Source organism: Chiloscyllium punctatum, chromosome 20 (genome assembly GCF_047496795.1).
Source record: "Chiloscyllium punctatum isolate Juve2018m chromosome 20, sChiPun1.3, whole genome shotgun sequence".
Classification (NCBI taxonomy): domain Eukaryota; kingdom Metazoa; phylum Chordata; class Chondrichthyes; order Orectolobiformes; family Hemiscylliidae; genus Chiloscyllium; species Chiloscyllium punctatum.
In genome coordinates this window covers 44,234,246-44,256,392 of record NC_092758.1, presented here as the reverse complement: position 1 = coordinate 44,256,392, position 22,147 = coordinate 44,234,246, and the positions used below count along the sequence as shown (strand labels likewise).

Sequence of the window (22,147 nt, the reverse complement as noted above, 5' to 3'; positions counted from 1 at the left end):
TGAAGATTGCCACACAATGGGATGTTTCATCCAAAGTGAGGTCGTGTCTAGAACATAATTTAAAACGGACTGTCTGAATATAAAGCGATCTGAGAGAAATCGGTTTAGAGAGCAACAGCACATGTTTCGGGCCAAAAGGCTGGTCTTTCTGATTCGATGGAGCACTCCTTTGAGGGGAGGAAATTATTTTAGGGATGTGGTGAATATAGAGTGTCCTGTTAGCAGCGTCCTTTCAATTTTGATGTTTGGCTCAGCTCAGTTTGAGAGACTGCTAACATGTGAAGTCCAAGTACAGGGATGTAAGTATTTTACTGGTCACTGGCAATTCGAGCGGAATCATATTTTCCTACCTCTGGTTCTCCCCACCACCCCACAGCCACACCCACATGAATCACTTCTACATATTTAGGTTTCTCCAAGTTGTGGCCCTGCTCGAACACTCGGAGCTCGCTTGTTGGAACTTGGCTCGTAAAAGTTGCTGACGTGAAAGCACACCGGATGGGGGGGGGGGGGGGGGGGGGGGTGACCCAGTGTTGTTGTTCTGAAGATGGGAATGCTGGAGATTGGGTCCCGAACAACGTTGGCTCCTTTACTGATGCTGCCTGGCTTGCTGTGTCCTTGCAGCTTCCTGCCTGTCTACTTCGGATGTGCAGCTGTCATGTGACCCAGTCAGGGGCGTCACGTATCAATGTTCCCGGCCAATTCTAACCGCGCAAGAAAACACTTTCACGCTGCTATTTAAATCGCCCCTGTCCTCTTTTGCATTGTTCCATCGGATATATTTAAGGTAACATGAAGAATTTAAGTCGTAACTTGTGATCTTTTTGCAATCTTCCATATTGGTAGGTGATGACCACGTCAATCACAAATCTAGCTCACAGTGTATGTGTTTATTGCTATGATACGTGAGCATTGATTGGATCTCTGATCTGCCATTGCTGGATTAAACGACCATGGGACTGTTCCAAAAATAGATTTCTTTAGCGACCTCAGCATCCCGCCCCCTCACCCTCTTGAAAATCAATCCAGGTTAGGATTTAATCTGAAATCCTCTCCCGTAGCTAGATGTTCTCATTGCATTCTGAGAACAAGCGTTACAAAAGTGTGGACTAATGCTATTTACGAATATGCGCAATACAGTGTAGGTAGCTTGAAATGCTGACAGACCAATATTAAGGCGGTTCTGGAAACCTTTCAGTATATTGCTGCTTTAAACATCAGTCATTCTTCCCTTTCCCTGTTGACTAATGATAGTGGAATCTGGATGGTTGGAGATTCGAGAACATAAAATCACGTCAATCGTGATGGCTCAAAACGTGGTCTATCCTGCAATATTCCCGATTGGTTGAGACAAGTTCTTTTTTTAAGTTGAGTTGCTGTTGATAGGACTGACGGTGGTAGCGGCCCTCCTTTTGAGGTGCAGTCTCCGACTCGCTGAATGCACGGTTTTTTTTTCTTGGTGCCGTTTATTTTCTTTCCATTTTGAAACTCTGTTTCTTGCTAGACTCCATCTTGTGGATTGTTGTTGAACACTTGGTATAGCAACAGTAAGTGTACACACCATGAGTACAGTCTAGTCAAGTCAACAGCTCACCGCCCCGGGAGCCCAGTGCCAACTTGAAGAACAACGCGAAGCTTTGGCTGCCAGAGGCTAACAACAGAAATTTCAGATTAACGGAGAACCAGGAAGGATATCCACGCAGTTTTAAACTGTTAGACATCCACCTGGTTGAAAATCCCAGCATCGTTTCCTTCATCGATGTTCCTTTTATATTTTAATTTAGTTTAACCCAGTTGATCGAACATGGGCTGCTGTTAAATATGACATTTTTTTGTAACTTTCCGATCCAGCAAAATCGGTTGTTTTGTTATTTGTCCCATTAATTAGAATTTTTGCAATAATTTGTGACCCAATCGTTAAATTCTTACAATACTGTTATATCTATTGCAACAATCATACCATGCCAGCCCATTCGCTGAATTGCCTTTCTATTTAATCACAATCCTTTATTTAGATCAGTACTGTCTGAAAGCGTGGACTAATTAGTTATGCATTGGATTGCGTGTTGAGGTAACGCGACAGTGAAGAGTGAAATGACATGAAAACCGAAAACAGGAATTAAAGGAGAGAAAGGGACGAAGGGCATGAACTAAGAGGGGTCTGATCAGACTTCCATCTCTAAGCTTTAAAAGCATTTTTGAGTAAACCCATTCTGACGATTGAAATACATTCGGGTGACGGCTACAAACTTTGTTGCAGGGTTTCCAGACCCACTTGCTTAATTTCACATACAGTTTAAAGAGAAAAATATAGCGTTCAAAAATGTCAAACAAGAAACAAACGTCTGCATTTAACTTTTACGACGTTTCTAAATTGACCCGAATTTTAAGGTTTTTATGACAGCGAAACTGTCAGCGTTTGCCATCCTTTGAAACTGACAGCAAGACCGTGTATCTTGTAAAACACAGACTGGTGTCAGTGATTCAATGCTTCACCCTGAGGTGTGCTATTGAAGTGCCGCCCCCATTGCAATCAAGTAGAAATCAATGAATTGACAAGAACTGGCCTTTCCGCAATTACACAGCTGTAAAACCCGTCAGTAATGCGGTATTTTTTGAAGGAGGTATAACTCAATTTTTGGTGTTATGCTGAGTTCATATTTACTGCTAAACAGCATAATTAGACCTAAAGACTTAATGTTATCTTTGAGTATTGCTGAAGAAATATACATACATTCTACCTTGCACTCCTCCAGATAAGCCCAAGGCTGCCAAATTATATACCGGGAGTTTATACCGGGTGAGAAAAGGTGCTGATTGTTTGACAAACTGGACAATGTGTTGCGATGGATAATGTTGCTGGGTGGTGGGGGAATGTGCAGTGAAGGTTCAGACTGGTGTTTTGCGCATAAGAACCAAGTCAGTCTCGAAGACTGCAAATCTACTCAAGGCACGGGGAAATATGGTAAGACTGGGTAGCTTTATTTGAATGCAAGGACGCTTGCGAGTAAGGCAGAATGTTCGAGAGGCGATCAGCACATGGGGATCTGATTTCATTGCTATCACGCAGACATGGTTGAGGGTAGTACTGGAATGGTAGCTCAGAGATATAGATTCTTCAGATGAGATGGTGGAGGCTGGAGATGTGGTATGATGTTGAACATGGAGTCAATTTACTGTAGTAAGGATGGATGGTATCTTTGAAGATTCTTCAACTGAGGCCATATGGATAGAATTTTTTTTTTAAAGTGTCTCCTGTAAACTGCCAGGGCGAGAGAGATATGTTGGATAGATCAAAAAATTTTCTAAAAAATAGGGGATCATAAGAGTAGGATTGTGAAATATTTAAACAAAATTATTGAAAGGGAAGAGATATTAGTGATTTTAGCAGGCTTGAAAGTGGATAAATCCTCAGGCCCAGGCTGCTGTGGGAAGCAAGGAGGCAGTTTGCAATGGCTCTGACATTTTCAAACCTCTCTGGCCACAGAAGGGATGACAGAGGACTGGAAGATAACTAATGCGGTACCATTAATCAAGAAGGGTGTTAGGGACAAACCACAAAACTGTAGGCTAATGAGTCTAACACCTGTGTTGGGAAACTATAGGGAAAAGAAATTGAAGGATATAATTAATCTACATTTGGAAAGGCAAGAGTTCATCAAGGAAAGTCAGCATGGCTTTTAATACCTAATATTTGAATATTTCAGGTGGTTGACTAGGTGTGTACGTGAGGGTAGTGCAGTTGATGTAGTCTGTGTAGTCTATGTGGACTTCAGTAAGGAGTTTGTCAAAGTCTCATGTAGCAGACTGATTAAGAAGCTAAGAGCCCATAGGACTCAAGGCAATTTGGAAAATTGGTTCCAAATTTGGTTTAATGGCAGGAAGTACAGAGTGAAGGTTGAAGTTTTGTGATGGAGGCCTGTGTCCAGTGGGATTCTTTGGGAGTCAGTGGAGCCCTTGCTGTTAATAATATCTATAAATGATTGAGATTTGAATACAGTAGGGTTGATTTGTAAGTTTGTCAATGATATGATAATTGATGGCATGATCGTGAGGAGGATAGTCTCAGATTACAGAATGATACAGATGGGTTGGTCAATGATCTATGCACATAGCTAAGCTGAACAGTGATGAATGGAATTTAAAATCCTGAAAAGTTGCATTTTGGAACAACTAATGGGGCAAAGTGTGTTCAAGTTGAATGGCAAGATTCTAGGAAGTACGGAGGATACGAGGGACTTTTATTCATGTCTGTAGATCTTTGAGAGTAGGAGAGGTAGATAAGTTGGTTCAGAAGGCATATGGGACTTTGCCTTTTATTAGAGCTGAAAATGTGTTGCTGGAAAAGTGCAGCAGGTCAGGCAGCATCCAAGGAACAGGAGAATCAACGTTTCGGGCATAAGCCCTTCTTCAGGATCTCCAGCATCTACAATCCTCACTTTCTCCTTTTGCCTTTTATTAGTCAAGGTATTGAATACAAGAGTAGGAAGGTAATGATGGAGCTATATATAGTGTTTATTTGGCCACAGCTGGTGTAATATGTACAGTTCTGGTCATCACCTGTAGGAAGGATGTGATTGCACTAAAGAAGGTGCAGAGGAGATTCACCATGATGCTGTCAGGGTTGGAGTGCTTTACCTATGAAAAGAGATTAGATAGGCTGGAGTTGTCTTCCTTAGAGCAGAGAAAGCTGGGGGGTCTGATTAAAGTATATAAGGTTAAGACATGCATAGAAAAATGTTTCCCTTTAATTGAGGTGTTAGTAATTGAGGTAGCAATTTTAAGGTAAGAAGTAGGAGATTTGAAGGGGATTCAAATTGAACTCACTACCTAATAGGTGGGAACCATTGAGACATTTAAAAAGTGATTCGGTGAGCATTTGAAATGCCATAGCTTACAAGGTTAAGGGCTAAATGCTGGAAAATGGGATTAAAACAGATAGATACTTTATGACTGATAGAGGCATGGTGAGCCAATGGGCCTCTTTCTGTGCTGCAAAACTCTAATGCACCAGGTAAGTATTGTCCTGCACATCTGTGTTTATTTTAACAATGTGCATTGCATGGTCATGTTTCTTTTAGTTGTCGAGGGTAGGTTGACATACGTAGCACGCGTGCAGAAAATATTTAATGTTAGACATTATCTTCTGAGTTTGCAGGGATAACTGGTAGAGTATGGTCAGTATTCTGCCTACTGTGAACAGCCAAATGGATGCCATTTGATATGATCTGCCAGTTGAGGGCATGCAGGCTATGTATATCACACTGATGCTGAAATCCAAATACATTTTTTTTAATGTGTGGAAGACAATAGTTCTCTGATACATTCTCCCTGGCAGTACCTCAAAAAATGAGAGTTAGTTTACCAATCAATTTCAATGCAGTGTAAATTATTGTACCTTTCAGATATGGTATTCTTACAATTCTGTTCCGATTAGTGCAAAATGAAAATCTTCAACAGGCATGACTTTTTTCAACAATTAATTTAGCATTGTTCTTAAATATGCATTTTAACTGTTTAAACTTGTACATTTCAGCTTCTACTCTAACCACATGTTTAAATACCAATAATTTATTTTAATCTTTGTGAAATATTATTTAATAGTAAAAGCCTTGTTACAGTTTACTTACTGCAGCTGTTGGTGAGAATATTTGTGTGATTGGCTTCTTGCTCTTGATTATATCACTGTTATTGAATGCTTTGAAAGCCCTTTGACTTGGTTTCAGATTCAAATTGACATTGGAAAAGGAGAAATCCGTAGCACAGAGTTACTAAATCTTCATTGGTGGTGTTCTTCATTATCAGCCATCACTTTATTCACCATGAAATCCATATTATTATCTCTATGGTTTGTACACTGAATTAGGTTCATGGGGGAATGTTTTTTTGTAGCTGTCTGTTTGAAACTGCAGATATCAAATTTGTTTGAGCCAGACATAAAATCAGAAACAAATGCAGGGTCAGGACATTTGGTCTTTTGAAACTCATCCAGTATTCGATAAAATCAGAGCTAATCTCATTATGGCCTTGTTTTAATTTTACTCCCTGCCCTCTTTGGCTCCCTTGTGGATCAAGAATCAGTCTCACTCAGCTTTGAATATATTTAATGGCTCGGCCTCCATTAGGATAGAGAATTTCAAAGATTATTTCTAAGGAAAGAAATTTTTCCTTGTCTCCTTTTTAAATGGGGAAATTATTATTTTGAAACTGTGTCCTTTACTTCTAAATAACTCTGTGGGCAAACATCTTCCCAGTGTCATCTTTTTACTCACACATGGGACATGAGCATTGCTGGCTGGCCAGCATTGATTATTGGTCCGCAGTTGACCTCGAGAGGGTGATGGTGAGCTGCCTTCTTTGAACTGCTGCATTCTTTGTGCTGTAGGTTGATCTGCAATGACATTAGGGAGGGAAATCCAAGATTTGAGCCACTCCTACTGAAGGAACAGCAATATATTTCCAAGTCAGGATAGTGAATGACTTAGAGGGGAATGTGCAGGTGATGTTTGAATGAATCTGCTGCCCTTGGCCTTTGAAATGAAAATGGTTGTGGATTTGGAATGTACTGTCTAAGGACCTTTGATGCATTTGTGGTGCAATTTGTAGATAGTACTCCCTGAAATTATTAAATGTCAGTGGTGGAGGAAATGGATGTTTGTGGATGTGGTGACAGTCAAGCAGGCTGCTTTGTCCTGGATGGTGTCAGGCCTCTTGAGTTTTGTTGGAGCTGCACCCTCCAATGAGTTTGGGAGTATTTCATCATACTCCTAACTTGTGTCTTAAAGACGGGACTGACTTTGGGGAATCAGGAGGTGAGTCACTCGCTGGAGTGTTCCGAGCTTCTACCAACCCTGTCAAACCCCTTCAGATATCTTATTTTTCAATAAGATCACCCCTCATTCTTCTAAACTGTGTTAAACTGTGGATGAGACAAATGCTCTGGTAATCAAGTTGCACCACTTCATGAGTCACACCATTATTCCAAATGTTTTGATTAAGTCACCAAAATAGTGGATTGTTTCTCGTTCGGTGCTGCTATCTAGAATAAAATAAACTTTCATCAGGTTTCTTTCGTGAACTCAAAAGTAATCTGTTTATTATTAAACCAAATTAATTTCTAAAAAGAAACCACAAAATTGGTTAGCATCTGAACTATAATCTAAAATGAGAACTATATATTCTTTTAATCCCAGCACAAATTACTCACACAGCACAGCAGATAGCAAACATTCTGCAGAGATATTTTTAAAAGGGCCTAAAAAAATTACTCTTATTGGCTAACGGTCTGGGAAACAAAAGATAGATTTTTTATGAATTCTCGCAGTTCACTGGGCTGCTTGTAGACAAAATAAAATTTGCACATTGATGAACTATCTTCCAAACAAAGTGCCAATTTCTGACTGCGTTGATATGGGATGTGTCAAGTTTACCACAGTTACTGTTTGCAAGCTGTAATTTTGTCCGTCTTAGAATTTATTGATATGTTTGCATGCCATAGATTGAACTTTGGAAGCTTCTTTGTAATTGTTCTGTGGTTGGTATTTCTTCACCTGCTGTGGAGCATTGTGTTATACTTTGGGTTTCTTTGGGCAATTCGACTTCTAATATGTTTAGCCCAATGTCCTCTTGTAGAACATAACTTACATATGTGATGAAATGCTGGACGTTATCTTGGTGGGTGAGATAAGCCACATCTCGTGCAAGATTTGGATGTTCTACTGAGCCTGTTGATGCGGCTGCAATGGTTGCTGCAGAGTGGAGCACTTGAAATGCTGCTACTCGGCTACAACTGCTCAAAACTTGCATTCTTCTTCCATGTGTCAATGTATAGTCTTTGGATTTGTCCAGAAATGCTTGTCTGAAAGATATGTAGGTGTGCCTACAATGACTTCCTCAATAAGCCTTTCAGCTAAATTAGCTTTCGTGAAATCACATTCCAGGCCTTTGTGTGGACAAATGCCTATGAATTAGTCAGTTCTTTCAACTGGCTGTTGGTCAGTTTGACTTGAACTCAAGCTTGTGTATCTGAAATGAATGCAAACATTAAGTTGATCTTCGAAATCTGGAAAATTTTATTAGGATCATTCCAATCAACATCAGAAGCACCACTGGATTTTGTTGTTCTTAACTCTTTAGTGCCCAAAGCATGAAGTACTTCGCCGATCATTCTTTGTCAGCAATCTGCTGCTCCATAAAGTAAATATTGATTCTTTCTTTGAATAACTGAAATTTTGACAGAAAGTTAATGGGATGCCAATCCATTGTTATTTGTTTGATTTCCATTTTATTGTCCACTCTAAAATGCCGGGGTGAGAATATTTTTTGCAGAATTGTGCTTTTCTGTATTTTTGGTGCCTTCTTTACTTTTTTATTTAAGATGCCAAGTTTTGTGCAGTTCTAGATTTTTTAAAAATTGATTTTGCTACTCTCTCTTATTTTTTACCAGTTTTATTTCTCTTCCCTTTTAATTTTCATGTCACTGCTCTCTAAACAAGTCTGGAGGCTTTGTAAAGCATTGGTGCCAAAGTGGAGATCCCGGTGACATCACACTCACTTTTTTTAAAGATTCTCACACTTTCTTAAAACAATTTGGAATTGGCCACCTGTGCAGTGGAGGACATGATCAACAACAAAAGGGCTTTATTTTAATCTTGAACTTTAACTGTGCCTCAAGTTTACTGATGAAGAGGAGTTATCCTGTGCTATCTTAGGAGCCCTGGTTGTCCAGAGAGGAGTCCAGTTGGAAGTTTCTTCACAAGAGGAAGCATTGCAGGGCTAGGCCATGAGAGAGAATGAAGAAGCATGATCTTCAACACAGGTAAGATGTACTTTAAATTGTAGGTGCAGAAAATAAGGTTTATTTACTTCATTTTTGGTTGTATTTATTAATCATAGCTCTGTACAAGGACATATTGATGGATGGCTGTTAAGAAAATTAATTTTCACATCCTTCATGCTGTTGTCAGCTTTTCAGTCTTTAGTATTTACACATTGCCACTAACTAGCTTTTAGATTCTATTTATAATCACTGTGATGCCATTTGTAATTTTATATATGTTAGCCAGTGTAACATATATCGCAGATGCTGTGGGTTAGCTCATTTTGGGCTCTGCCAAAGTTACTAAGCTCCTGACCTATTACAGCTTTGGTACAAACATGGACCACAGAGCTGTATTCAAGGGGAGAGGTGAGAGTGACTGCTTTATAATATCAAGGTGGCAATTAAAGACTCCGAGCAAAACTGGACTCAATGGAATTGCAGTGAAGGGTGAGGTGAGCTCTCCCTTGGACCGAGTCATATTTGGTGCAAATGATTATGGTTGTTGGAGATTAATCATGTGATTCACAGGATATCACTGCAGGAGTTCCTCAGGTTAGTGTCCTTGGCCCAATCATCTTTAACTGTTTCATCATCAACCTCCTATTAGTCATAAGATGAGAAGTATGGCATTGTCTGATGATTGCACAATGTACCATCCCATTTGCAACTCCTCAGATACTGAGTTAAAAATCACACAACACCAGGCTATAGTCCAACAGGTTTAATTGGAAGCACACTAGCTTTCAGAGCGATGCTCCTTCATCAGGTAATAGTACACCCCAGTCCAACACCGGCATCTCAGATACTGAAGCTGTCTATGTCCAACTACGCTAACACTGAGACGGCATCCAGGCTTGGGCTCATAAATGGTGAGTAACTTTTGTGTCGCACAGTTGCCAGTTAATGGCCATTTCCGACAAGAGAGCATCTAACTATCTCCCCCGACATTAGATGACATTCTCATTACTGAATCCTCGGATTTACCATTGACCAGAAACTGAACTGACCTGCTACATAATTGCTGTGACTGAAGGGTAGTTCACAGGTTGGGAATGCGTGTAACTCACATCCTGACTCCCCTAAACCTGTCCATCACATTAGATGCACAAATCAGGAATATAAATACTCTCCACTTGCCTGGATGAGTGTATCCTCCAACAACACTCCAGAGGCTCAACACCATTGAGGACAAAAAGAGAAATTGCTGGGAAAACTCAACAGGTCTGGTAGCATCTGAGCAAAGAAAGCAGTGTGAACATTTCAGGTCCAGTGACCCAGTGATGCTACCAGACTTGCTGTGTTTTTCCAGCAATTTCTGATTTCCCGCATTCACAGTTTCCTGGTTTTTTTTGCTAGATTGACACCAGTCTTATCCACCTCCTTTCACCAACAATACGCAGTGTGCACCATCTACAAGATTCCCTGCAGTACCTTACCAAGGGTCCTTCAAGAATATATCAACCTCTACAATTTAGAAAGACAGGGACAGCAGATGCAGGGGAATACCACCACTTTCAGTTTCCCCTCCACACGCCATACTAACTTGGAACTATATTACTGTTTCTTCACTGTTATCAGGTCAAAATGATGGAATACTTTTCCTTAAAAGCACTGTGAGTGTACCGACATCACGTGTTGCATGATTCAAGAAAGTGGCTCACTACTACCACCTTGAGGACAATTGGTGATGTGTAATGAACACTGGCTAATACCATTCACCTTCTATGAAATATTTTTTTTAAAAACGGCCTGATTTCTTTTTCAGTTTGGCAGATTAAGCTTTTCTATTATGAACTCACCTTGAACAACATAAAGTTATGTATGATGGGTTTGTGTACATTGAGGAGGTGCAGGGAGGACTTCTGTGTTGGCATTTCTTTTTATGGGTCCCAAAGAAGCATTCCTGCCTTTCCAGGTCACACAAAATAAGAATACATTTTCTAGTCTAAGCCCCTGGGAGTGACCTGTGCCTACACAGAGTGTGCACTGATTATTTCCAACCCAGAATGGGAAATGAGGTGTTTGAATGCTGATATACATATTGAAATGTGTCTATTGGCTGAAACTGGCTGAAGGTTTCGATGCAGGCTGTATTGTTACTTTGAATAGCCAAAGCCACATCAGCTTGGTCAATGGGGTCATAAATATTGTCAACTCAAATTTGTATTTCTTAACATCCAGTTAAAGAAATAAGTTGAAATCAGTTTCTTCCAATGTATTTCTACAGAAAATCAAAATATTTTGAAATTAAAATTGAAAATGCTGGAATTACTCAGCTGGTCAGGTCATATTTGTGGAGGAAGAAAGAAGATTGAGATTTCAGGTGGACATTTATCAGAACTGCTGAAACATTAACTCTTTTTCTCTCTCTGCAGATGTTGCCTGAAATGCTGAGTATTTACTGTATTATTAAGGATCACACTGACTGAAGCAGATCCATGCGCAACCAACAACTGCTCTGGTAGGTATTATCTTTATTTGTGCTGCATATGCTTTTTACTCCATATTGGCCGTGTGAAAGATTCAGCTTTGGATTGAAGTCAATGACTACTAATATGTGCTTTCTCATCATCTAGTGAGACCTTCAAGGAATCTAACTGTAGCTTTGGCAGACAATGTATTTGTTATGGAGATTGAGCCAAATTGGTGACATAAGAGCAGACAAAGACTTAAATGTTCAAGAATGATTTTGGTTATTTCCTATATTTTGAAAGCATCGTCAGAATTGGTGAGGTTAGTCGGAAAGAAGTATTTAGAATATCTAAAAGCAATTATTAATAAATACAATTATAGAGCATCCCTAAATAACCTCTGAGACTAAAATGCTCATGTTGGATTAAATTTGAGGATATTAGTATGTATTTAGCATATATCTTCACTAGAATGTCTAAGAAACAATATTATTTTATTTTACCATTTCCTCCTTTGAATTTTCACTAGTTTTTGGAAATTTTATACTAAACCTTTCTTATTCTTTCTCAGTGTCTTAATAATAGAGTCAGAGATGTACAGCATGGAAACAGACCCTTCGGTCCAACCTGTCCATGCTGACCAGATATCCCAACCCAATCTAGTCCCACCTGCCAGCACCCAGCCCATATCCCTCCAAACCCTTCCTATTCATGTACCCATCCAAATTCCTCTTAAATGTTGCAGTTGTACCAGCCTCCACCACATCCTCTGGCAGCTCATTCCATACACATACCACCCTCTGTGTGAAAAAGTTGCCCCTTGGGTCTCTCTTATATCTTTCCCCTCGCATCCTAAACCCTCTAGTTCTGGGCTCCCTAACCCCAGGGAAAAGACTTTGTCTATTTATCCTATCCATGCCCCTCATCATTTTGTAAACCTCTATAAGGTCACCCCTCAGCCTCCGACGCTTCAAGGAAAACAGCCCTAGCCTGTTCAGCTTCTCCCTCCAGCTCAAATCCTCCAACCTTGGCAACATCCTTGTAAATCTTTTCTGAACTCTTTCAAGTTTCACAACATCTTTCCGATAGGAAGGAGACCAGAATTGCATGCACTATTCCAACAGTGGCCTAACCAATGTCCTGTACAGCCGCAACATGACCTCCCAACTCCTGTACTCAATACTCTGACCAATAAAGGAAAGTATACCAAACGCCTGCTTCACTATCTTATCTACCTGCAACTCCACTTTCAAGGAGCTATGAACCTGCACTCCAAGGTCTCTTTGTTCAGCAACACTCCCTGGGACCTTACCATTAAATGTATAAGTTCTGCTAAGATTTGCTTTCCCAAAATGCAGCACCTCGCATTCATCTGAATTAGACACCATCTGCCACTTCTCAGCCCATTGGCCCATCTGGTCCAGATTCTGTTGTAATCTGAGGTAACCCTCTTTGCTGTCCACTACACCTCCAATTTTGGAGTCATCTGCAAACTTACTAACTATACCTCTTATGCTTGCATCCAAATCATTTATGTAAATGACAAAAAGTAGAGGACCCAGCACCAATACTTGTGGCAATCCACTGGTCACAGGCCTCCAGTGTGAAAAACAACCCTCCACCACCACCCTCTGTCTTCTACCTTTGAGCCAGTTCTTTATACAAATGGCTAGTTCTCCCTGTATTCCCTGAGATCTGACCTTGCTAATCAGTCTCCCATGGGAAACCTTGTCAAACACCTTATTGAAGTCCAAATAGATCACATCTACAATTCTGCCCTCATCAATCCTCTTTGTTACTTCTTCAAAAAACTCAATCAAGTTTGTGAGACATGATTTCCCACGCACAAAGCCATGTTGACTATCCCTAATCAGTCCTTGCCTTTCCAAATACATGTACATCCTGTCCATCAGGATTCCCTCCAACAAATTGCCCACAATTGAGGTCAGGCTCACCAGTCTATAGTTCCCTGGCTTGTCTTTACCACCCTTCTTAAACAGTGGCACCACGTTTGCCAACCTCCAGTCTTCCAGCACCTCACCTGTGACAATCGATGATACAAATATCTCCGCAAGAGGCCCAGCAATCACTTCTCTAGCTTCCCACAGAGTTCTTGGATACACCTGATCAGGTCCTGGGGATTTATCCAGCTTTAACCGTTTCACGACATCCAGCACTTCCTCCTCTGTAATCTGGACATTTTGCAAGATGTCACTATCTATTTCCCTACAGTATATATCTTCCATATCCTTTTCCACAGTAAATACTGATGCAAAATATTCATTTAGTATCTCCCCCATTTTCTGTGGCTCCACACAAAGACCGCCTTGCTGATCTTTGAGGGGCCCTATTGTCTCCTTAGTTACCCTTTTGTCCTTAATATATTTGTAAAAACCCTTTGGATCCTCCTGAATTCTCTTTGCCAAAGCTATCTCATGTTCCCTTTTTGCAAGTTCCAAGATTTTATGTCCTTTTCCTAGTTTTACTCATTTGCAAACCCTGCTTACATTTTCTGGTTCTGTTTGCTTTGATTCTCTAATTATTTCAGAACATTGGCCATGCCTGTGTTGGGAAGACTGCAATGCTTATTGGCAAGCCTAGAATCTGCATCCTAGTGTAGCAGGGCCATCTGTATCTACAGGTATGAGAGGTTCACTATGATTCTTAATAGTAAAGCTTCTGTTGATTTTAAGAAACTAAATGATCAATCATAAGCAAATGATTTAGTCCTTTGTAGAAAGCACAGAGGAGAATTATAATAAAATAATATGCTTACTATTTGTGGTGAGCAAAGTTAATATTAAATTGGTAATGCTACAGGCCAATTTATCATACGAAGGCTTGCTAGTAAATAGAGACTTAGATAGGTTTTGCACAATTTCTGGACAGCCGTAGAACTGTTGACAGTTTTCTCAACTCAGTAAAGGACAGTTTTCAGAGAACTATAGTGCAGAGTAGAGGAGGCCATTTGATCCCTGGTGCTAGTGACTTCTTCTGTAACCCAATTACCCAGGTACATTTCATATTCCTTCTGTTCAAATATTTATCCTATTTCATTGAAAATTCATTTCCTCTCTCTCTCTCTCTCTCTCTACTGGCCCACTTATTGCCATTCTCCTACCTTTTCTCCATTTCTTGCACATTGTTCTTCTTTAAATAATCATCTAATACCTTCTTAAATGCCTCAATTGAGTTGCCTCCACCACATTTCCAGGCAGTGCATCTAGACGCAAACCACTCACTGTGTGAAAATGTTTTTCCTCACATTACATTTGCTTCATTGGCAAATCACTTTAAATCTATGCCCTGTCATTCTTGATCCTTCTACTAGCTTGCTTCTAATTTTGAAAACTTCTATCAGATTTCCTGTTAGCCACCTTTTCTTCAAGAAGAACAATCCCAACCCCTCCAATATATACTGAGAAGTGAAATTTTTCATGCCTGTCAATTGCTTCAGCACTCTCATCGATGCATTCGCAGCCTTTCTTTAATATGGTGCCGAGAAAGTAAGGTTTCCAATACTGACGCCTGGGGAATTCCGCTACAAACTTTCTCCAGCCCAAAAAATTATCTATTGACCATTACTATTTGTTTCCTATTACACCGCCAGTTTTGTAACCATATTCCAGTACTGTAAAGACTTATTGAAAAAAAACCTTCCTACCCTTCGTCAAGTTTCTCACTCAGCACATTACCTATTGCATTAAGCCTAACTTAAAACGCCTTTTCTTCCCCCCACTGCGTGCTCCCAAATTGAACTAGATTCGCCAATATGCTGTCTCTGTCTCCCTTTCTCGAACACTGACCATACACCCTTAGTCTTTTTATCATCAACGTACAGAAATTATTTATGATAAATTTTAAAGATGTGTCATTCTCATAGAGTCAGAGAGATGTACAGCACAAAAGCAGACCCTTTGGCCCAACCTGTCCATGCCGACCAGATATTCCAACCCAATCTAGTCCCACCTGCCAGTACCCAGCCCATATCCTTCCAAACCCTTCCTATTATATACCCATCCAAATGCCTTTTAAATGTTGCAATTGTACTAGCCTCTACCACTTTCTCAGGCAGCTTATTCCATACACGTCCCACCCTCTGCGTGAAAAAGTTGCCCCTTAGGTCTCTTTTATATCTTTCCCCTCTCACCCTGAACCTATGCCCTCTAATTCTGGACTCCCCTACCCCAGGGAAAAAACATTGTCTATTTATCCTCTCCATGACCCTCATGATTTTGTAAACCTCTATAAGGTCACCCCTCAGCCTCTGTTGCTCAAGGGAAAACAGCCATAGCCTGTTCAGCCTGTCCCTGTAGCTAAAATCCTCCAACCCTGGCAACATCCTTGTAAATCTTTTCTAAACATTTTCTATATTTCCTTATTCTTTCTAATTGTTTAGGGCAGACTTGAGCAAATAAGCATAAAATGGGGTGGCGCGGTGGCTCAGTCGTTAGCACTGCTCTCGGTGACTATGTGGAGCTTGCACCTTCTCCCCATTGTCAATTGCTTCAGCACTCTCATCGATGCATTCGCAGCCTTTTTTTAATATGGTGCCTAGAAAGTAAGGTTCCCAATACTGACGCCTGGGGAATTCCGCTACAAACTTTCTCCAGCCCAAAAAATTATCCATTGACCATTACTATTTGTTTCCTATTACACCTGCGTGGTTTCCTCTGGGTGTATGGTTTCCTCCTACAATCCAAAGATGAGCAGGTGAGGTGGATTGGCCTTGCTAAATTGCCTCTATTGTCCAGGGATGTGCAGGCTAGGTTGGTTAGCCAAGGGAAATACAGGAGGGAGTAGGGTGTGTGGATCTGATTTGGATGCTCTTTAGAGGGTCGGTATGGACTTGATGAGCCAAATGGCCTATTTCCAGGGATTCTATGTTGATTCTAAATTGGAATTAACTGTTTTGTGTCCAACTAAAAGTTCCTGTATTATGTACCATGAATAGATCTTGGACCAGTTTACAAAAACAGTTCACAAAAATGTCTTCCAAGTAAAGTTTTTGAAATGAGAATTTTGAAATATGTACCCAAGACTAAAATGCGTTCCTATAAACACTGCAGGATACCAACCTCTACTTGAGCACACTTCATCTTTTCAATATTTTTCTATAATACCAACAATATTCACATCAGAAATATTAAGACTTGTATTATTGTTGCTTGGGCAATTCTTTTGCTCATTGTAGTTTTATTTAATATCCATTAAAAGATAAAGTTCCTCATTATATTAAACATGAGATATCTTGATACTCTTTTAGAACTTGTTGAGATAGCAAGGAGTTAAGTAGGTGGTTGGGGTTAATTAAAAATTCATCGACTGAGTAGATATAAAGGGGAATAGGTGAGACAGATGTGTTGAAGGAACTGTAAGTTTGAGTAGTTTGAAGCTTTTGTGATGCAGTAGTAGTATCCCTACCAATGAGCCAGGCGGCCTGGGTTCAAGTTCCACTTGCTCCAGAGATGTGTAGTAGCATCTCTAAATCTGGTTAATGCAAAGCTATCATAAGATCAAGCAGTTAAAGCCTCAATTTTAAAAGAAAAGTGACTTGGTTTTCTCTCTCACTGGCTTGAATTAGGTTTGACATTGGTAGCAGAGGATGGTTTCCTAGAGATGAATGTTGGAAACTAAGAGTTTCGGACAGAAGTTGCGTTGGAGAAGAAAGGCAGAAACCAAGTGCAAAGTGTCAGAATCTGACTTCCCACCAGAGTGGATGTATGGACCTGGGTCATATTTTTGTGGCATTATTGATTTCTACTGGAAGCAAGATTGGGTGTGATGTTTTCAAATATCTATAGGTTCAACAATTGGACACTGAAGAAGGCTTTGAAATTTTACTAAAATTTATGAACAGAATTTATTGAAAGCTAATATATCTATTAAATGAATGTGAGGCATGATCAGATTTTGATAAATTCTGAGGGAAGAATGGATGTTCAATAAAAGAATGCATCATAGTTAAGAGCCTAAATGCAAGATTGCACAACTTTGTTTGGAGACTCTGAATTCAGTGCTTGCCTTTAAATTGTTGAAATGTGCTATGGTGTCAACCATGAATAGTAATCTTAGTATTAATTGAAAGATGCAGTCAGAAAACTTAAAATAATTTCTGGCAAAACAACTGTTCTCAGCTGTCTTCATTCTTCAGATGGGACATTTGGCAGTAAAACAGGATTCAATAATAGCGGCAATGCAAAACTATCCAAATACAGACTAAAAGCATCAAAAGGCGAATCATAATTAAAAGTTGTAAGGATAGAACTGCCTCTGGTAATTATAACAGTAACAGTATGGAGGAGCTGTAATAAAAGAATAATTGCCAGGAATGCCTAGGATTTGGTCAACAGATGATTTAGATGTGACTCAAAATAATATTATGCAATGAATTGTCCGAAATGGAACAACGAGATTTTAAAAATTACATGACAGAAAACATTTTGCAGTAGAATGTGTGATAATGATCAGGCAGAGGAAATTGTACTAGTTACCTAACTGAATTTTTTTGAAAATTTATGGAGAGCATTTGATAAAATGTTACCTAAGTTCCTTAAAACAAAAGATCAGGACAAGAATAAGGTTAAGGAATTTCAGAGTTCTATATGCTTCAGGTTGGCAACATATTGATATCACTTCAAAAACTTCACTGTAATATAGCTGCGTCAAACCATTTTATCAGTACAGACAGTGTCAGTGAAGTACCCTTACAACTAACAGCTCTGAAGAAAAAGGTTCAGACAAAGCTGGGCATTGAACATGACAAGGTAATTGTTTTAAGACAGCCAGGGGGGTTACAGATTCAACAATCCAGGCATTAGTGAGATCTGTTAACAAGCCCTCACTTCTCTAATCAAAATATTAAGCAGGTATTGTTAGTATCAGGAAATGTGAGTATAAAAGAAAAAAGGCTAATCATCTTCCAACTACTTGAGCAGTTTATTCATCCAGCTTTTCGCAAGTTAAAAATCCTACTGAAAGATACAGGACTAAGGGCTAGGAAAACACCAAACAAACAGAAGAGATCAATGACAACTGTGTCATATGTCAAACAAAAAGGAGGGCAATATCACAACAGTCCATTGTGAGTCACCCATTAGCAAGGGATTTGTAGCAATGAACTGGAAAGAATGGGATAAGGGAAAAACAGTCATTGCGCATTTCATAGACATAGCATTGAGATTTAGTCAGCTTCCAATTATGTATAGTAAAGACAAAAGAATAAGGCAAATGGAATTTGGCATTTTTCCTAAAGGAAAAGAGAAAACAAGTGTGGAAGTGTTATTGCAAAAGTACAAGGCATTAGTAAGACTGCACCCGGAGTATTGTCTACAATTTGGTCCCCTTACTTGAGGACGGGTGTAGTTGTATTGAAGGCATTTCAGAGGAGGTTCAGTAGATTGATTCCAGAGACTAAGGAGTTTGATTTATGAAGAGAGATTGAGTGGTTTAGGCCTATACTGTCTGGAATTTAGAAGAATGAAAAGAGGTCTATTTAGGTATATAAGATGCTAAAGGGGATTGACAACATAGATGTGGATTGGATGTTTCCTCATGTGTCATCTAGAATAAGAAGTCATTATTTTAGAGTAAGAGATGACAAATTTAAAACACAGGGAGAAATTGCTTCTCTCATATGGTCATAAATCTGTGGAATTCCCTACCCAAGAGTGCTGGGGTGCTGAGACTGAGTAAATTTGTGGAGAAGATCACTGGAATTAGTAATTGGTTGACAGGTTATGGAGAGCAGGTAAGGAAATAGAGATGAGGCTGAGATGTGATCAGCCATAATCATATCGAATGGTAAGCAGGCTCAAGGGCTGAATTGCCTACTCCTGCTCCTAGCTCTTATACTCTTACAATAGTGGGCAAGATATTGACGAATGAATAGAGTCTAGACTTGGGCACCAGCTAAATTCTTAACTGACAATGAGGGTTGTGGTTCTGTTCGCCGAGCTGGGAATTTGTCTTGCAAACTTTTCGTCCCCTGTCTAGGTGACATCCTCAGTGCTTGGGAGCCTCCTGTGAAGCGCTTCTGTGCTGTTTCCTCCGGCATTTATAGTGGCCTGTCTCTGCCGCTTCCGGTTGTCAGTTCCAGCTGTCCGCTGTAGTGGCCAGTATATTGGGTCCAGGTCGATGTGTTTGTTGATTGAATCTGTGGATGAGTGCTATGCCTCTAGGAATTCCCTGGTTGTTCTCTGTTTGGCTTGCCCTATAATGGTAGTGTTGTCCCAGTCGAATTCATGTTGCTTGTCATCTGTGTGTGTGGCTACTAAGGATAGCTGGTCGTGTCGTTTCGTGGCTAGTTGGTGTTCATGGATACGGATCGTTAGCTGTCTTCCTGTATGTCCTATGTAGTGTCTTGTGCAGTCCTTGCATGGGATTTTATACACTACATTGGTTTTGCTCATGTTGGGTATCGGGTCCTTCGTTCTGGTGAGTTGTTGTCTGAGAGTGGCTGTTGGTTTGTGTGCTGTTATGAGTCCTAGTGGTCGCAGTAGTATGGCTGTCAGTACGGAAATGCTCCTGATGTATGGTAGTGTGGCTAGTCCTTTGGGTTGCGGCATGTCCTCGTTCCGTTGTCTTTCCCTTAGGCATCTGTTGATGAAATTGGGAGGGTATCTGTTTTTGGCGAATACCTTGTATAGATGTTCCTCTTCCTCTTTTTGCAGTTCTGGTGTACTGCAGTGTGTTGTGGCCCTTTTGAAGCAAAACCAATGTAGTGTACAAAATCCCATGCAAGGACTGCACAAAACACTACATAGGACAAACAGGAAGACAGCTAACGATCCGTATCCATGAACACCAACTAGCCACGAAACGACACGACCAGCTATCCTTAGCCACACACACAGATGACAAGCAACATGAATTCGACTGGGACAACACTACCATTATAGGGCAAGCCAAACAGAGAACAGCCAGGGAATTCCTAGAGGCCTGGCACTCATCCACAGACTCTATCAACAAACACATCGACCTGGACCCAATATACCAGCCACTACAGCGGACAGCTGGAACTGACAACCGGAAGCGGCAGAGACAGGCCACTATAAATGCCGGAGGAAACAGCACAGAAGCGCTTCACAGGAGGCTCCCAAGCACTGAGGATGTCACCTAGACAGGAGACGAAACGTTTGCAAGACAAATTCCCAGCTCGGCGAACAGAACCACAACAACGAGTACCCGAGCTACAAATCTTCTCACAAACTTTGACAATGAGGGGTTTTTTGCTTGTGATGAATTTAAGGATGTGTGTGAAAATATGAACTTTCTGTTAATAAACACACCATTGGAGAATCTATTTAGTCTTGGAGTTTGTGAATGAATCAAACAGTCTTCGGTGCAATGCCTCACGAAATCCTAGTGAAACAACAAAGTTGTAAATTAACACCTGCCATGGCAAAGGTTATCTGTACGAAAGCTCACTGCAAACAGTTGGGGGACTATGGCTCACTTCATTTATTTTTAAGGAGAAATCCAAACATTAAAAGTGTATTAGTAAGGGAGTATTTTGGTGATAGTAACTATTTTTCAATTAGATTTAGCATTGTTATGGAAAAGGATGAGGATGTGCCAGGCATAAAAGTTCTAATCTTGGGAAAAGGTTAATTTTACTCAGTAAGATATGATTTTGTCCAAGTAGACTAAATAGTGTCACTCAAAGAAGAAACAGCAAGCATATATAGCAAATATGTTTCCAAAAAGACAAGGGGTGGAACCATGAGAACCAGAGAACTTGGGATGTCAAGTGGTATATAGATTAGGATTAAGGAAAAAACAAGAGCTCCTGATGGATGCTGAGGTCTCAATATGGCAGTTCTGAGAGGAGTAGAAAAAGTGGTGAACAAAAGGTCAAGCAAGCAAAGGGAATGCTGGGGAAAGCATTGGCATATTAAATAAAGAAAAAACAAAGGGATTTGTTTTTTTTTAAATATAAAGAATAACAGCATAACTATAGAAAGAATAGGGACCATAGAAATAATCTGTGCATGGATTTAGATGAAATAGGCACAATTGTTAATGAATACTGTACATCATAATATACAGCCTTCGCAATGGAAAAGGATAATGCAGTCAAACACCAGGGTGGAGGACTGTGAAATATTAGAAATTATTATAGAGCAAGAGAGATAGGAGATCATAAGTATTTATCAGCCTTAAAAGTGAATAAATCTGCAGGCCCATATGTGAGGTTTCCCTGGCTGTTGATGGAGGCAAGGGAGGAGATATCACAGGCCCTGGAAGTAATTTCCAAAACCTCCTTGGCCACAGGTGAGGAACCAGAGGACAGGAGGATTGCTAATGTTCTATTGTTATAAAAGGTAGGAAAGGCTAGAGCAGGAAGTTACAGGCAAATCTGTTTAAGCTCATTAGTGAGAAGTTATTCAAAAGTATTCTGAGGGACAGAATATATCGGCACTTGAATAGACACTGATTATTTAGGGATAGTGAGCATGGTTTTGTTTAAGGGAGGTTGTGTTTAACAAGTTTGCTTAATGTTTTTAAAAGAGATAGCCAGGTGGTTATTGAGGGTAATGCATTTGATGTAGTCCACATGGACTTTAGCAAGGCTATTGATAAGGAGCTTCAATGTAGACTGGTCACAAAAGTAAAAGCTCATGGGGTCCAAAGCAAAGTGGTATGCTGGATTCAAAATGATCTGAGAACCAGGAAATATAGGGTGCTGGTAGAGGAGTGTTTCTATGACTGAAACTTTGTTTCCAGTGGATTATGCACGTCTTTGTGCTGGGAATCTTGCTGTTGATGGTGTTCGTTGTTTGGAATTAAAAATAGGGAGTACAATCAAGAAGTTTATAGCTGACACAAAAATTGGTAGGTTGGTAAATAATGCTAAGGACAAATGTAAGTTGCAGGAGGATATCAATGGACTGGTTAGTTCAGCAGAGAAGTA

The 22,147-nt window shown here is 40.1% G+C and overlaps 1 long non-coding RNA gene across 2 annotated transcripts in view; it reads left to right on the top strand.

Moving 5' to 3' along the window:
• Positions 1 to 633: 633 nt before the first annotated feature.
• The window catches only part of LOC140492095 (uncharacterized), a 38,715-nt gene continuing 17,201 nt past the window's right edge, over positions 634 to 22,147 (top strand). Inside the window, exons 1-4 of one of the 2 annotated variants that reach the window (XR_011963491.1) lie at positions 634 to 787; positions 8,712 to 8,818; positions 11,197 to 11,282; positions 13,781 to 13,873. This is a non-coding gene — a long non-coding RNA (uncharacterized lncRNA). Of the gene's footprint in view, positions 788 to 8,202; positions 8,819 to 11,196; positions 11,283 to 13,780; positions 13,874 to 22,147 lie in introns of those variants that run through there. The other variant, XR_011963490.1, reaches the window with a different exon arrangement.